The sequence below is a fragment of the Cydia strobilella genome, chromosome 12, assembly GCF_947568885.1.
Source record: "Cydia strobilella chromosome 12, ilCydStro3.1, whole genome shotgun sequence".
Taxonomy (NCBI): domain Eukaryota; kingdom Metazoa; phylum Arthropoda; class Insecta; order Lepidoptera; family Tortricidae; genus Cydia; species Cydia strobilella.
The window spans coordinates 1,051,337-1,069,674 of NC_086052.1; the positions used below are offsets into that span (position 1 = coordinate 1,051,337).

The 18,338-nt window shown below is 35.9% G+C and overlaps 2 protein-coding genes across 2 annotated transcripts in view; both read right to left on the reverse strand.

The window, feature by feature from the left end:
* LOC134745921 (RING finger protein nhl-1) overlaps window positions 1-12,211 on the reverse strand; it is an 83,921-nt gene extending 71,710 nt beyond the window's left edge. Inside the window, exon 1 of the mRNA XM_063680035.1 lies at window positions 12,129-12,211. The gene's annotated coding sequence lies outside the window, so the exon portion shown is untranslated. The remainder of the gene's footprint in view (window positions 1-12,128) is intronic.
* The window catches only part of LOC134745942 (UDP-xylose and UDP-N-acetylglucosamine transporter), a 486,381-nt gene that overhangs the window by 111,682 nt on the left and 356,361 nt on the right, over window positions 1-18,338 (reverse strand). The window lies entirely within an intron of this gene.

The following is an 18,338-nucleotide window of genomic DNA, read 5'->3' on the forward strand; positions in this document are numbered from 1 at the left end:
TTTAATTTTTGTAAATAAAAATCTTGATTAACCATTAGGTAGCAGAAAGCTTGCCTTGCTTGCCTCCGAAAAAAGGATGTAAAAAAAAACATTTAAAAATGTCATGTACCCTATGTTTATATACCACCATGGACGCGCGATAACCACTAAAAGCCCACCACATGAAAACTAATTGTTATTCGCGAGTTTGTATCTCGCAGAAATTGCTTTAAAATAGTGGCTCCGGCAACGAATAGAAACGCTGGGAATTCAACGTGAAATTAATATCGCGGTAGCTGGTTTAATGTATGCAAATAGGTGTTTATGTTTTTGTATTTAACCCTTAACTACCTACGTCCGATTTCTATAGCATAACCACCTACGAAAGGTCTGGTAGACCACTATTTGAAATGGGTCTAAAATATTTATAAGAATTATGTTAGAGGGACAATTAAATAATATTTACCTATCTATTGGTTGAAGGCATTTATTAACAAATACCGATACAACATTAATCAATAACATATAGCTTGAACTTAACATATAACATTTTTCTTACTTTTAACAAAAAAATCATTGTAAATCCTTTGGGACAAGGGATCACAAAATATTATTTGCATGATATAATTTTTTATTAATAAATCTTAAAGAACAATAATCAGTCTAACTAATGAGCTATAATTTTTTTATAAAAACGTATTATTATTATAAAATTGCAAGCTATTCAAATAGCCATTTTTCGCGGCAGCCAATGCACAGCCAATAAATAATACTTACACATTTTATTCAATACTTTATTATATCTGTCCTAGAAAGCTGAACTTTCCCATGTAGTCTAGGTTTTAGATACCTACATAGAACAGTAAAACTAATAAATCTGTAACTTTCACCCTCCCACCTCTAAAAAAGGGGGTGGAGTTCTGAATATATTACAAATAAAACTAGGACACTTCTCGATGTCCTGATGAGCCTAGAGTTTACATAAAACGCTGTACCGTAACCCCCCCCCCTCCCCCCACCCCCACTTGCTATCCTAAAACTGCACCCCGTTATAAAGGGGGTGCAGTTCTAAATACTTATACAGAACTAGTGTACCCAGGGCACTTCCCGATGTCCTAGAGCCTATATGATTTCTATACAAAGATCATAAAAATTAAGAAATTTGTAACTTTTACCCTCCATCCCCTATTAGTGGAGTGCAGGCATAACAATTTAACAAAGAAAAAACATAAAATGCGTTAAAATATTAAAAACTACAAGCCCATAAAAATAAACGTAACCTCCTAGGCAAGGTCTCAGAGACCAGCGAGATATAGTATATAACCACCTAGGCAAGGTCGCTGAGACCACCGACGACAGTCTTTTGCTCACCAAATTCACAAAGACACACGTCCGAAGGCATCGATCACATGGCCGGCACTGAGACGGCTGCAGGGAAAGGTACAGGGTCACAGAGGTCCGTGCAATGAACACGTGCTGAGTTATTCACTATTTTGTATTTGCAAAGGTCTGAGAGACCTTGCGTAGGTGGTTAAGGGTTAATAGAAAAATATAAAAAAAACCCTTGCACTTAGATCTTAAACCTACTGAGACCTACTAGGAGAAGTTGCCGAAATATTGAATGCAGAAATTTCGCAATTTTGGTAACTTTCCGAGGGCACATCATTAGGTAAAGCACAGCGAATGTCATCTCGTTTTGTGGCAGTGTGAAATCAAAGAAAGGCGATATTATTATTATTATTTTTACTTTCAAACTCTAAAACTGATGTATTGTATTAGAAAACAATCTACATTTTTTAATATTTTTAATTGATATTTATAGGTCGCTACCGACATTTTAAAATTACGCCTTTTATTATGTAGCAGTCACATAAACTTTACTATTATAATAGCAAAGATAGATATAACTCCGTAATAGATGGATACAGTCTAAGGAAAAAACGTGCCACGAAAATCAAGAAAAATTGATTCTCGTTCAGAGGGCGCTACTAGCTTTGGCCTACTGTCGTATAGATGGCGTTGACGGTTTCGTTTGTTATTTAACAATTTTAACGCATATCAGTGTAACACCATGGGTCAAAATCATAAAAATAATTAATCCAAATAAAAAAAATCATTTATCCATATTTAAATACATTTTATTGTATTTTTATAAATATTTATTTTTAGTTTTAAAGTGTGTCGACAGATGGCAGTGAATTTACTGGGGTTACAAAATTTACTATGACAGTACCGCTCTAGTATAAGTTACTCTATGATAATAGGTAAATATTGTCATGGAACATATTAAAAGCAAACCATATCCCACATCGCAGTAAAGTACGTAAGTTAAAAAAAAAGTAAAAGTTGGCCGGTGGTAGCGACCCCTAAATGTTAATCAAAAATTCTCAAACAATAATGATTGTTTTAGTAGGTAGGATGAAATAATGGGGTAATATTACAAAAAAAAACATTAATTTTTGAATCTAGGGTGATTCAAAAATTAAAGTTTTTTTTTGTAATCTTACCCCATTATTTCATCCTTTACGATGAAAATGGCAACCTCATTTTGTTGAGGACAAACTAGTTTCCGACTTAGTTCAGAAGATTTTAAAGATTAGCTCAATTAGTAACTGCAGCGCCACCCGCCGGCGGGGAACTTTGAAATTGAAAATCTTTTGATTCGGTGAAACGATTTCTAATATGAGGTTAATGCTAATACGTATTGCCTTTTAGTTTGCAAATTATATTTTGAGTTTTGATATTAAAATACATTGTTCAAGCATTTTTTTTTAATTTTTATATTAAAGGAAAAATAGGAAAATTCACAGCGTCCGACAAGACTCGAAATTGCGACCTTTCTAAACACCGTCTGAGCGTAGTTCTAATAGTTATTCTGTGTCTGAGCTATGGAAGCGATGATTTTTTCCACTTTTATTTAAATATAAAAATAATATAGTATTGCTCGTAGACGCATCTGCCTGATATTTTTTTCCTACAAAATGAAATAAAATACGGATACTTAGATTAAGGCTAGGATTACACTTGTAAGTTTTAGTTACGTAAGTAGGGACAAAGCTATTTGCTAGAATGAGATAACGATATTCATATCTCATTCTGTAGTATAGCTGTGTGCGGCTTACGTAAGTAAAACTTACAAGTACTTGGCCTAAAGTTCATAAAATATTCATAACTGCAAAATCGTTTTGACATCACCAATTCGAATAAGGGATTTTTCTTCCCTGCTAGGAGGGATCAAAGTGGCACTTTTATTCCCTGCTAGGAGGGATCAAAGTAGCACTTTTCTGTTTTAAGATACAATTTTTACATTTTTTGCGCATTTTTTTTATTAGCTCAAATAATATTTTTAAATATTATAATTACCTCATAGGTGACGTGAAAAGTAATATGTGTCACATGGTAGCAAAATTATTTCCATCTTGGGTGTAACATACTTAAATGCCTCACTACGCTCAGAATTCTACTTAAGAATCCCTCGCTATTCTCGGGATTTTATTATAGAATCCTTCGCTTCGTTTAGGATTCAATTGTACGCCCTCGCTGTAAATATGTCATTTTGCTCCCTTGTGACACAATCTACTATTATAAGTATTATAACCATTTTTTATTCCATAAATAACAATATTGTGTTGAGCGATTTTATCATTCGTTTTGTTTTTGGGAGACTGCAGCTAAAAATATTAGATTATTCATATTCAACAATTTCATTACACTAACCGTTTAATTCCATCGCTCTAAAATCCAATTTAAAAACAAAAGCTTATCCTATCTTACGCCCAATTCTTTAAAATTAAGGGCGGGAAAACAATTACGCCCGGCGATTTTGCTTAACGACTGACTTAACGATCGGCCTTTCACATACTTACATAAAACGGCCCATCTTATTAACGAAAGTGCCATCTTGCCCGGGCTTTTGAGTTTGTAAACTTCGTTGAAAGGCCTTATTGGTTATGTTAAGACTGGAAACTAAGGGATACCATAGTTGCAATTGCTTTAATTTCATAAGTTGGTGTCAAATTAATTTGGAAAGTGTGTAAATAACAAAACTTCCGTGAGACATAGACACATTACAAATAATACAAATACAAAATATTTATTGCCAGAAAACATTGTTAACAAATTTTTCACAGTGACTGACACTAGGCTGAGCCTGTCCTGCCGAGCCCTTACAGGAATTTAACAGAAAGCAACACGCATAATACCGACAACATTAAACCGATAACCGTTATTAATATGTTTAATAAGTGTGTAAATCGGATCGGTCGGAGTGGCGAGCCTTGGGGGAGGCCTATGTCCAGCAGTGGACGTCTATTTTATTTTATTTTTATTTTATTTTATTTATTTGGGGCATCAACAGCAATACAAAAATTTATACAAATCATAGTGAACAGAAAACATCGGCTGACATGATGATGATGATGAAGTGTGTAAATACTTACAAATTGTTAAAATTTGCGTTGTTATTACATAGTTTTATTTTACAGGTCTTTAATTTGCTTATTTATGTTTATGAAAATGAGTACTACCTACGTTTCTTTTAGTACTATAAGTACCTCTACATATATGACTTTATATGACAACATGACTGACCGTCATATGTATTAGATCAAAAATCAACTGCAACTCGATACCCAAGGGTTCCTTTGACCTCCGTGACCTAAAAGGCGATGACCGGAAGACCCCTTGCCGGGTTCCAATTAAGGTCTGAGAACTTTGACTTAAGAGGACTTTTGGCTGGGTTGGATCTTCATCTAGCAATGATGAATGTTGATGTTGTAAAACAAATAACTTTGGTTCTGTTAGAACTGACTTTTAAAGTTCTCGATTCGAATGTTAGTATACTGATTTAAACTAACACGATTTTCACTCATAATTTTAAAAATGAACACGGGACTTAATCGCGTATAAACTTACGTTTATTTATAGCCTGACGTTTCGAACGTGACGTTACGTTCGTGGTCACAGGAAGACTAGCGAGGAATTGTATCAACATCTTCTTGCTGCACCCACCACACTTACACATCCCACCAAATACCATCGGATATCGTGTGTGTTGTGTGTAGGCAAAGTTGTCACTTAATGTCCCTGACGTACAAGTTAATAATTGTAAGTTTGTACGCCATTAAGTTCCGTATTAGTTTTAAAATTATGAGTGCTTATAAATTTCACTCACGTTTCCCAATTCCCAATGCACTTACTTTCCACTTATGATCGATGAATCAATCATTCTCGATAGATCCAACCACTAGATCCAAGATGGATCTACCCGTGGGACGTCACAATATCTTTACTATTTCATATTTAGTGAATTCATTTCCCGAATCGCGCCGTAAGTTAATGAGTACTTTCAGCTTACTGCGTGCTTGTCCGAAGAAAAATACTTATGAAATGCAGTCTTATCGCAGTTTTGCAGACGTGGTCCCGCTACACATGGCTGATCCTAATGTCACGTCGAAAACTGTTTAAACTTGCTTTCAAGGAAAGTTAACAACGTTTCCGATTCGAGCGCGCAATTGAACGAAGCTATTTAGAAAAGTTTACAACATGGTAATGTTATGGTAGATAGTGAGTTTTAGCTAAAGTTGCAAATACTTAACTTTAGGTAAAACATCAATTATTCGACTATTCTCAGAATATAGCTATACGGTTTTTATCAATATTATGAATAATAACATAAATACAGTGTCCAGTGCCAATTTCGTTTTTTTAATAGATAGAGTGATTCAGGAGTAAGGTTTATATGTATAATATATAAGCATTGCACCCGTGCAAAGCCGGGGCGGGTCGCTAGTATTTAATAAAATAATTTAATCGTTCCCTAAGTTGGATATTAAACATACTTTAATAATTACAAACCTTCCTAAATCCTCATCCTGTCTTCAAGGAACTTAGTTATTTACAATATCTTAGATCACACCAACATTATTATCAAAGTTTCTACGACTATTTCAACTCTAGTTCCCTAAACTGCCCTCTAAATTCACCCTAAACCTTACGCAGCGTCTTACGTAAGCGAACAACTCGCGAACGCAAAGCGAAGCGGCGCAGCGGGCCCACGGCTTTCGCGTTCGCAACGTGATCGCCCACGTAGGACACCTCTGTAGGTATCAAAGGATTGATTCACGCGCCGCATCGCTTCGCTTTGCGTTCGCGTGCTGTTCGCCTACGTACTCTGCCTTAGGCCCTGAAATGCCGAGGCATAAACACGAACAATTCTCATCAATTTCGGAAGTTCTCGCTATTAATTAAAATTGCCTGACAGTGACAGGCTTCAAAAATTCAGAGCAGTAAAGGTGTGAGTATAATACAGAGTGATGCTTTTATGAGATTATACAGTATGGCTCAAAATTACGTCGGTAAAGATTTATTTTGTTTACTGTACATGATTATAGTTGACAGTTTTTACAGACTTTTTCGTTTGTTCATCAAAGCTAAAGGAGAACATTTGATGCTCACTATGCTCATCACACAAAGCCCTTACCAGGATTTGAATCCGGGGCTCTCGGCCCACTAGGCCAGACAGGTCGTCAAATGCTTTTTTTATTTACCTTTTATAAATAGGTTAATACCTTAATCACTAACCTTCAGGCTTTTGTTGTAAAAACCGTCTTACCTTAATCACTATGCAAATTCGAGCCCGCGACCATTCAGAAGTCAAACCCAGTGGTTTTAATTTTACTCAAACAAAACACTTCTCTCTCATTGTCTACGGACAATTTACCGAAGACAGCTAAAACAATGCATATTTTTCAACCCTAGGGAAAACCGATGAAAACATGTTTTCGTTACCCCGCTTTATTAGATGGTCTATGAAAATGTCCGGGATTGGTCGTTAAATTTTATTTTTAAAGCGGTATATAAACAATGGAATCTTTAAGTAGTATATATTGGTGTAACATAAATAGGTAGTTAGTGTAGGTACGAATATTACCTAAACACTTTTTTCGTAAAATAAAACTATGAAAACGGATTATATCGCGTATATTGAATTTATAAAAATTGACAAAAATTGAGAAAGGTATGTTGAGATGGTTTGGACACGTGGAAAGAATAAGTGAAAGGAGGCTAACAAAGAGAGTATATAAGGGAGAGGTAGAAACGGGAGTTGGAAGGGGCAGACCTCGGCGGACTTTCTCTGATCAGATCGGGGAAATCCTGAAGAAAGGCCAGGTCAAGAGCACCCTAAACCGGCGAGCGTGTATGAGGAATGTTATGAAAGTGAAGGAAGCGAAAGAGGTATGTCAGGATCGTAGCAAGTGGAAATCCGTGGTCTCTGCCTACCCCTCCGGGAAATAGGCGTGATTATATGTATGTATGTATGTATGTATGTATTGAATTTATAATACATCCCGACGTTTCGAACTCTTTACAGCGTTCGTGGTTACCGGGTGACTGAGGAAAAACTACAAAGTGCAAAAATACCCACATACTAAAAATAATGAACCATCATAGACTATAAACTTTAAGGCTGGTTGTACATGCAAACTCGGTTCATAAGGCTAGTTATACAATACAACTATTTTCAAGCAAAGATATATATATATATAATATATTACTTTTTTCGTATCTCAATTGCTATAAAAGATCTTACTTACGAAATCTACATTTTTGGGTTCGTTTTTGACGTCTCTAAAAATTTGTCTAAGGTTTTAATTTTCAACTAATTAACTCAAAAGTTCGGGCCAGAAAACCAGTCCTTTGGCCTAAAACTTTGATGCCAAATATCTCGAAAATAATGAACTTTAATGTAAATATGGGATACTATAATAATTGAGCCGTTGCTGTTAATATGATAAGCCACAGATCGAAGGTCATTGTGGCATGGGATCCCCTTAATAAAAATAAAATATTAGGCAACTAAAGCTAAGGCCGCAGCCTAAGGGGAGGCAAACGTGATGTACGCAGACCTTTTGTGAGGCCAGATTAAGGCCGAGTTTAAAACACATTAGTACACAAAGGAAGGCCTCGTACATTAAACTAAGTTTTCCAGTTACATCCTATTTGAATTTAATGTTTTGGACATACTCCAGGCTCCTAATTGACACGCTTTAAATTCATTTACTAATTAAATTGCTGGCGTTCTAACGCTCACGTCTAACTAAATAGATAAAGCAAGTAACTTATTAAGCTACAGCTAAATTGGCCGTTGCTTTGAAAGTTGTGTAGAAGTGGGAATGTTAGGATGAAAACAGGACTGCGATTAAAATCTAATTAAACTAAGTGCTCGCATGGTTTAGAAAAATGTTTGCTTACGACAAATGGTAGTTTTTATATTGAATTTTTACACGTTTTATCAAAAAAATGAAAATATTTAAACGGAAACTAGACACAAGTATTTGCAGGGGAAGATTCCATCTAAAACCTTAAAAGGTTAGTTGACTTAATAGAACAAAATCACGAGCAGTAGTCGGGTAAAAAGTTAACTTTGTAGTGTTTTGTTAGTCTATAATTTTGATCCCTCCTAGCGGGGAAGAAAAAGCCCTTTTTCGAATAGGTGATGTGAAAAAGTAGATTGTGTTACAAGGGAGCAAAATGACATATTTACGGCGCGGGCGTACATTAAATCCTGAACGAAGTGAAGGATTCTATAATTGAATCCTGAGCGTAGCGAGGGTTTCTAAAATTTAATCCTAAGTGTAGTGAGGGATTCAAGTGTTAACGCCCAAGGTGGAAATAATTTTGATACAATGTGACACATACTGTTTTTCACATCACATATACGGATAAGGATAGTATGCATAAAAGTAAAGAAACATGGCCTAGAACAGAAAAGTGCCACTGTGATCCCTCCTAGCAGGGAAGAAAAGTGCCACTTTGGTCCCTCCTAGCGGGGAAGAAAAAGCACTTTGTCGAATAGGTGATGTGAAAAATAATTACCTACTAGTGGCTCTATGACCTATAGTAGACCTCGCAAGCCCTCATAACTCCGCCATTTTGAAAACAAAAAAATTATTGAACCTAAAAATTTCACGAAAATCGGTTGATATTGGCAATCAGCTGTAGGGGAGACATCCGAACAATATGCCGAGTCCACATACTGGGCCAACGTAGGCCAATCTAAGTGACGCTGTTATGCGTTAGACGCAAGTGATATTACTATCTCATTCCACCGTATAGCTGCGTCCCTTAGATTGGCCTACGTTGGTCCAATATGTGGACTCGACAAAAGCATTTTTGCCCAAGCTGAAATGGAGATCTTCGCTAACGCTGGGTAAATTATATATCCCTCAATATCTTATAAGGAGCAAAAAATACGTTCGAAGCAACATCTGTGTCACAGATTTCATTATTGCCCTTTCCGTGTTCACAAAAACTTCCTTGCTTTTAAATTGCAGCCGCCTGCAATGAATCTTCACGCAACATTGCTGGCCCAGAGGCATAATTCACGGAAGCCCCTTTGTTGGGCGAAAAACTTTTTGTTGAACGTATCGTTGAATGTTTCATTATTTTTACCATTTTTCCTGGAAATATTATACTGATATAACTCGCGACGATGCTGTCAATATTAATGTGCCTAAGAAAAGGTGATTACTTGAAAACTATCTTATAATTTTAGATTGTGTTAACATTTTCTAGACATTTCTACCTTTAACTAACTTAGCGGTTTACCCGTAACTGTGTTTGTAGCCGCAGTACGTGACGCCCACCCGTCGTGACCGCTACACACACGGACACTGTTAGTGCTTGAAAATGGAGACCTAGGCTCTCCAAAACATGTCACGCGAGTGACTAAAAATACGTGAGTGAAACCACTAAGTTAGTTAATATGTTTCACGATAGTTTAAATTCGATTTCTACCCTTGTTCAGAGAAGATAAGCTAATCTCATCCCTACTTAATATTTTAAATGCAATTGAAACTATCTGTATATTTATCTATCTGTCACCTTTTCACGCTTAATCCGCTGAGCCAGTTAAGATTAACTTTGGCATGGAGATATTTTGAGATTCAGGGAAGGACATAATTTAGATTAAACTTAACCTAAGTATAGTATACATATACAGTTTGTACTGTACTCAGTATTATAACGCATAAAAATACTTACTTATAATATAATTGAGAGCGCACTATTCGCTAACAAACTGTCTACAGTTTGGCGACACTTTTGTATACCTAGACATAAGTATATTTTTTTTAAATAAATAAATAAAATAAAAAAGTTTTTTATCAAACATCATCATCATTCCACACAGTAGAAGTAGAAGTCGTGGGAAGGATTTTATTATATCACTTTTTTCTAATAACCCAGTATAAAAGATAATAAATTCGTTACAAGCAAAGCCCTAAAAGCGCCTCGTTCCACACCTCAGGTGCGGATCGGAGTTAGCCGCGAGGCCGAGCAACACGTCCAGGCCACATTTTTTACCACTTTATTGCTTGCCTGGGCCGTATTTTGAACTTTTTTCACGACGACTCTAAATTAAAAGTTTGTTATGGTTTCGAACTGGTTTTGATACGTCCTTGTTGGTCGCCTTAGTGATTAGCACGCATCTCACGCACGACTTTCACTTGTGTCCCATTCACGACGACTTGTTACGGTTTAAATCTTATTTTTATGCGACCCCTGTCCTCAACGCTTATGCGTCATCAAAACTCATAGAAGGAGGCTACTGTCCTCAACAAATATGCATCAGTAAGAACTCTCATAGAGGGAGGCCCCTGTCCTCAACGACTATGCGATAGCAAGATGGAGGCCTCTGTCCTCAACAACTTCAAGCATTCAAGCTCATAGATGTCCTGAACAACTAAATATGTGCCACTGACATATTTAGTTGCGATATTTGCCATTCCAGTAAATAAATAAAAATATTGTAGAATGTTTCATCAAAAAGGACACTAAACTTGCTTGCTGATTGGTGCATGCGAAATGAAGTGAAAATCGTGCGTGAGTATCACCAAGACGAAAGTCAAGGTCCTATCAAAACCGTAACAAGTTTATAAATATGAATCGGGCTCCGGGCTACATTTTTTACTACTCTCATTTTGTTTATTGCTTTCCTGGGCGGTATTTTGAGCTTTTTTGGCACTAGGGCTGTCAACGGTTTATAATGTTTTTCACCTAGCTTTGGTACGATGACAGCTGTCATCTCTATACAATTAATGACCTGATAACGCAAAATTGTATTGAGATGTCAACTGTCACCATACCCAAGTCATGTAATAAATTGTATAGTAATCAAAGGGAATGTCAGAAAAACTTTTAGAGAATTGCAAGTGCGTTGCCGAATTAAAGATGGACATAATTATATAACGGCGACGACGGGCGACAGTTTATTCCACAGTTTAGCTTATTTTATGTTAAGTAAATAATTCACAAATTTTTTGACGTCTAAATATCTGTAATACCTATCATTTACGATGCTTTTGAAAAATATAAAAATCTACATAAAGTTTTGTAGTTGAGTAAGTAATAAGTTTTAAGATTATACTTAATTTCAACTTACGCTGATTTAAGTACTTAAATAGTTAACGGACTAATAACTCACTTATAAAAAAGTTAAACAATCGTTCAAATAACTGTTGATTGAAAATAAGTACAATTGTTCAAAATAATTGAAATAAAAGAATTACGATAACAGTACACAAACTTTTTAATTTAGAAAAACGGATAATAATCGTGAATCATTCGCGCCGTTAAAGTATTTTAAAAGTAAAAAAAAATAAAACATAAAACCTTTTGTTCTCAAAAACTCTTTAGAATTGTATTCAAGTGAGGTTTGAAAAAAGAAAGAAAATACTTTATGGTTGGGCACGATTTATTGTCAGGTCAGTGGCAAACGGCGACAAGTGAAATGGGTTATTTTATTTAAAAGAAATGTTTCTAGTTATGTAAGTTTTTATCGCTAAATGGGTTTAATGGGTATCTTTACGATTTATTCGGGTGTAAGGCGTATTCGTGGATGAAGTTTACTGCGTAATCAGCTGAATTGTATAGAAATATCTACGATTTATTTAAATAGCTAGGTTTGATTTCCAAAATGCCATAATGTTGCCATTATTTGTTGCTGATAAAAACTAATAGGTTTAAAACCTACTATTTTTAACAAATGTTGCTTCTTAAAATATCATGAGGAATTTTTTGGCCAATTATAAAGTTATTATGATTCTTTATCCCGCCAATATCTTAAAAAGTCAACCTTAAAAACTTACGGGCTGCTTAGGGTGGGCCCGGCCGGAGCGGCGGGCCCGCGTCTCCCCTCGGAGAGCCCCTGCTGGCCCGCGGTTTTCGCCACCTGGAATCGAGGGAAGAAAAAATTAAGAAACATTTTGGTTGATTTAGGTCGAGGAAAATAAACAAATGTCTGGGGTTTTGTGTTTTTTGACCAGCTTTAGGTAATAGCGACAATTTATTTTATTATTTACTTTAACGGGACTTAACCGCGTAATACTTAAGCTTAAAAACCGGCGAAGTGCAAGTCGGACTCGCGTTCCAAGGGTTTCTTACATTAAACAATTTAAACAATGTATTTTTTAGGTGAAACGTGAGTGAAATGTCTTTAAAAAACCCGTAGGGGTCGGATCAAAAACTATGTAATTAAGCCCGACTCACGCTTGACTGCACTTTTTTAATAGGTTTTCCTGTAATCTATAGGTAAAGATCTATTTTTTGTATTTTTTACAAAATTTTAGAACCAGTAGTTTCGGAGATAAAGGGGGGGAATAGTATATTTTTGCCTATTTTCTTGAATAACTTCTAAACTGTTTATCCTAAAATTATAAAAAAATATATTTGAGATTCTCACAGTGAGATATTTCATTTGATGTAACACGATATAGTTTGAAAACTTATTTTTTTAATTTTGTCATTTACCCCCCAAAAGTGGCCCCATGTTTAAATTATGTGAACTGCATTTTATCATTAAAAGTACAAAACAGGCTTCTAAAGTTAACTTTAACAAGGTCACAAATAATGCCTGTACATTCAGGATAAAAGTGTGCAACAAAACAATAGACAGGTCATAAATATAGACTGTCAACCGGCTTATATTGTCGCGTTCTTTGTCATTGTAGAAAGAAAGCGGTGTTACGCGCCACTGAGCGAGGTTTGAGAGCTTGAGCTTAGTTTGAAGGAGCTCTCCACTATAATACCTATTTGTAACTAGCAAAACATCGTCCGAAATAAATGAAGACGGAAAGCACATGTCTAGTCACTTTAGTAACATTTTGAGTAATCGCGGTTTTAAAATTTGGAACCATGTATGGTAATTCCGTGACCAGCTCTTTTTTAATTAAAAAAAAAAGTTGTGTTACATAATATTATACAGTGGTAGCAAAAGATATAACTAATAGTTTATTAAGAGCTTACATTTTGAGATAAAAATATCATTTTCCGAAAAAAGTGACTAGACATGTTCTTTCCGTGTACCCTTCAATTTTTTTTATTGCTGTCAACGGCATTGCTGCCACAAATGTCAATTTAAGGGTGAAATTTACTATGTAAAAATTTCAAAACACTTTATTATAGCAGCTACCAGTGTTTAAAATATACTCGTCTGTGTTATCAGGCAAAAGTAACATTGTAAACGGGGTTTGTTCTTTTGTCGTATCTCGTATCTGTGTTTCCAGCTCTGCAGCTGTTGGCTGGGAGCCAGTTAGGGATGGCTTCAGTAAAGAAAGTAGTTTGAAAGGTGGATCGAGGAGAAAAATACAAGAAAACTTGAAAATTTAGACTATGGTTGTTTGTTACGAAATGGAGAAAATACAATGTAATTAAATGCAATTTAACTTTTGCTAAAAAACTAAAAAGTACTGTAAAACCATTTAACTTTAGTCCAATACTACAAATATGATCCACAAGTTCAAGACGTAATAGTACATTGTGATACAAGTGTGCTAAGTTGGTCATTACATACGAGGCGATATTGTGCGCGCGAGCTGTAAGCGAGCGCGCAATAAGAAAGCCGATGTGTGTAATGACCAATGCACACGCGTTTCATACGACGTTTTTCAACACACTTGCACACAAAAAATAAACTTTCATATTAATCAAATGTTAAATGTTAAAACAGTTAGTAAAAGTCTTGCATCTGTCATACTGCTGGCCGCGCCTCGCCCCGGCCGCGGGCGGGCCGGCCGGGGCGCGGCAGGTGGGCGGGCGCGCCGGTGCCTGCCAGTCCGACCAATTAAAGAAGGCTCCGTTTCCATGCATATTATTAGCAATCACCTTCAGTCAGCAGTTACCTTCTTAATTCAGTCAGATAATATAATGAAAAAGCACGAGTGTTATAATATACTGAAAAAGCAGGCGTGTTTAATATCTAGGATTATGAGTCAAAAATCGGTGGAATAAAAACGTCGTTTTAAGCAAGTGTGTTGAAAAGTATTATTACGTGTGCTCCCCATAATGAAATTTTTACGTTGTACAGCATTTTAATTAAATTGTCTGCTTAACCAGCTGATGTAAAAAATACAACACTGAGTAATCGGGAATTGAAAAGTTAGACACAACAATAGGTAACTGTAACCAAAACTTAGGCATCTACCACAAATATGCAGAAAAAGCACACACATGGTTAAGGTTTTTGCAAGCGACAGCTTCCAGAAGATAATAAACTGACTGTATTCTCGCAAAGCTAATTTAAATTCAAATTTAATTGAAGTATACGAGTATGTTTTGCAAAATCCGCTGAGGAAAGGGGCCCACTGACTATCAGTCCGTTAACTGGGAAGGCACTGTCAATTTTTTGTTCTAACTGACAGGCCGATATTGTCCGGCGGACTGATAGTCAGTGGGCCCCTTACACATGCACTGCCAAGAATCACTGGAATATTGGAAATGGGGCGCCTGGCACTGTAAGTGTTTTAAGATCGATTATCGCGACAGTTATTCATGAAAATAAACAAGATAAAAATCAATGTTGCTTGGATTTTTGATATTTAGCGGCCGCAATGCAGTCAGCAGTAATGTCGGGCTGCAATACTGCCGCAGTAATGCTGGAATGGTCTGAATCCGAACGGTACCGTAAATACAATTAGATAACGTCGTTCGTAGGCTGCTACGGACAAAGTGCTACAAGAAACGACCTACACAGCGAATCACTTGCTTAGGCCCGATATTTGATCAATCCAAATGGGTCAGTAGGGAGAAGTCAGAAACTATGAGACATAGCGATATCTGCTCTTAGGAACCATAGCTTCGATTTTAGATCTGATAGTAATGGCATTAATTTTTTTTTAATCTTTCATACATAACCGGGAATCGAACCTGGTAAATATTCTTTATGTAATCGCGTGTAGGTAGTATTTGTTTGTACACCAGTTCATTAATTTCGACCTACTCCTCCTCACTGCTAGTAAATTGTCAAATTATATAAAAATCCTAAAGCTTATTAGGGTTCCGTACCCAAAGGGTAAAACCCTATTACTAAGACTCCGCTGTCAGTCTGTCACCAGGCTGTATCTCATGAACCGTGACAGCTACGCAGTTGAAATTTTCACAGATGATGTATTTCTGTTGCCGCTACAGATACTATTAAAAACAGTTTTTTTTTTTATTTGTATGCCACGTAGTAAAAAGATATTTAATTTAAGGTTAAAAATTTTAGTTCGAGCAAAAACTACACTTGCGTCATAGGGGCCAACGAAGGCCGTTCTTCACTGATACCGCTTATCAACGTATGAGCGTACGACGTAAACCTTTCAGCCGGGGGCTGGGGTTGTATTTGAGACGTTTTGGTGGCGCGTCGTAAAATGTTTTATTATAGCGAGTTATTATCTATGCGGATAAGAATTTTCCTATTCTATGCTTTAATTTTGAGCTCAAAACAGTGGCAGAAAGAAGAACGGAGTGGCGGTTACTCCACCGACAAGAGCCAGGCTCTTAAGAGTTATGACGATTATGATGCTTTAATTTATACACGTAGAGTACAGTTACAAAACCTATTGGCTGTTGGCGTAAAATGGATGTTTTATTATAGCGAGTTATTATCTATGCGGATAAGAATTTTCCTATTCTATGCTTTAATTTTGAGCTCAAAACAGTGGCAGAAAGAAGAACGGAGTGGCGGTTACTCCACCGACAAGAGCCAGGCTCTTAAGAGTTATGATGATTATGATGCTTTAATTTATACACGTAGAGTACAGTTACAAAACCTATTGGCTGTTGGCGTAAAATGGATGTTTTATTATAGCGAGTTATTATCTATGCGGATAAGAATTTTCCTATTCTATGCTTTAATTTTGAGCTCAAAACAGTGGCAGAAAGAAGAACGGAGTGGCGGTTACTCCACCGACAAGAGCCAGGCTCTTAAGAGTTATCATGATTAAGATGCTTTATTTATACACGTAGAGTACAGTTACAAAACCTATTGGCTGTTGGCGTAAAATGGATGTTTTATTATAGCGAGTTATCTATGCGGATAAGAATTTTCCTATTCTATGCTTTAATTTTGAGCTCAAAACAGTGGCAGAAAGAAGAACGGAGTGGCGGTTACTCCACCGACAAGAGCCAGGCTCTTAAGAGTTATCATGATTATGATGCTTTAATTTATACACGTAGAGTACAGTTACAAAACCTATTGGCTGTTGGCGTAAAATGGATGTTTTATTATAGCGAGTTATCTATGCGGATAAGAATTTTCCTATTCTATGCTTTAATTTTGAGCTCAAAACAGTGGCAGAAAGAAGAACGGAGTGGCGGTTACTCCACCGACAAGAGCCAGGCTCTTAAGAGTTATGATGATTATGATGCTTTAATTTATACACGTAGAGTACAGTTACAAAGCCTATTGGCGTTATTCAAATGGTGACTATATGTACTTTATATCTCTTTACGAGTCTTTTTGCGTAAGAATGAGTTAAATATCTATGACAGATTTAGATCTGTCTTATTTCTAAAGCTTAGGCTTTAAAAATTTAAACAAAATATAGTTGTACTGTCATTAGAAATAACATTTAAGTTTGTATTTTCTCTTTTTTTTACACGACTGCCCAAAAAAAGGAGTGTATTGTTTTCAGCGTTCATGTTTGTATGTATGTATGTGAGTTTCTTTATTCCACCATAACTTCTGAATGCCTTAACCGATTTAGATGTATGATATATCATTAGAATCCTTACGTCATCCCGGGTGACATAGGCTATGTGACGTCATTATAAAAACAACATGGCGGACGTAATACACAATAACGCGCGACATTTGGAAAAAAAATCTTGCAAACTTATCGAGTGTGGTATCAAAATGAAGAGCTTTGAGAGACGATTCGAAATATATATGCAACATATGCGTTTGACATATAACTTTAGTACAATAAGGATTTTTAAAATATGTTAAGAAATTAAATCCTTCTATCTTATTTAGTGGCGTCTTAATAAAATAATTCTACCGCTGATCATAAAAATATAGTATATAAAAAGATAATATGGTATAATGTAAATTATGAAACTAAACACTAAGATTTTAAAATCGCGCTATTGAAATATTTGAAATCTAAAATTTGTGTGAACTTCGATTTAAACAATGATATTCGTATTGCTTATAAATTTGTACTTGTCTACTGATTTAACCCGGTTGTAAAGGAAAAAAAAACAGATTTTGTTTGAACTCGTGCATAGGTACCACACAGGTACCACAGAAAACCTACTAACTGATATAATCCGTTTAACCTTGATGTAGTGCATTTTCCCATTCAAAAGGTCCCCCGAGTGCAATCGAAATAAAATACACAAGGACAGTCACGTCATAAATGTGCATAAACCTTTGTATTAACTATAAATGACCGTAAGTGTACATTTATATTCCAATTTAAATTTATAAAGTTATGTAAGTAACATCAAAATTATTTTTAGGTTTTCAGTTCACTTAAAATTCCGCAGTCGTGTTTTGAATTTTTTAATTAATTTATTTTATTGTCGAGTCTATTTTATTGCTTTGTTTTGATAACCAATTCTTCTCGTCGTAAGTCACAGTTTATTATTTTATGTAAATAAAAATCAAAAGAAGGTCCCTACTGGATTTGCTCGTGTCAACCCGACCTTTTTTATTTTTCTCATCGCAAGACGAAGCACGGAATGAAATGGTCGGCGAAATTGTGATAGGATCGCTAGGAGCCGGCAAAAATATCACTGGTTTTGTTTCGCATAAAATCAAAGTTCCATCAAAAATTAAGCAATAAAACATTGAAAAAGCTAGAAATTAAAAAGTTTACCTGTATAGATTTAAATTTTGAAAGAAAATAAAATAAAAGCGGCAATATAAAAAAAATATATTAATCACAATTAACTGAGCAGAAACCCATAGGTCGGGAAATCCTTGCAAGGAAATGGCGTTGGATCGGACACGTATTCCGTAGGCCGGACATCCGGACAACCACCTGGCCAATCAGGGTCTCGGCTGGCATTCGGCTGGCTGTAGACGGTCGGGG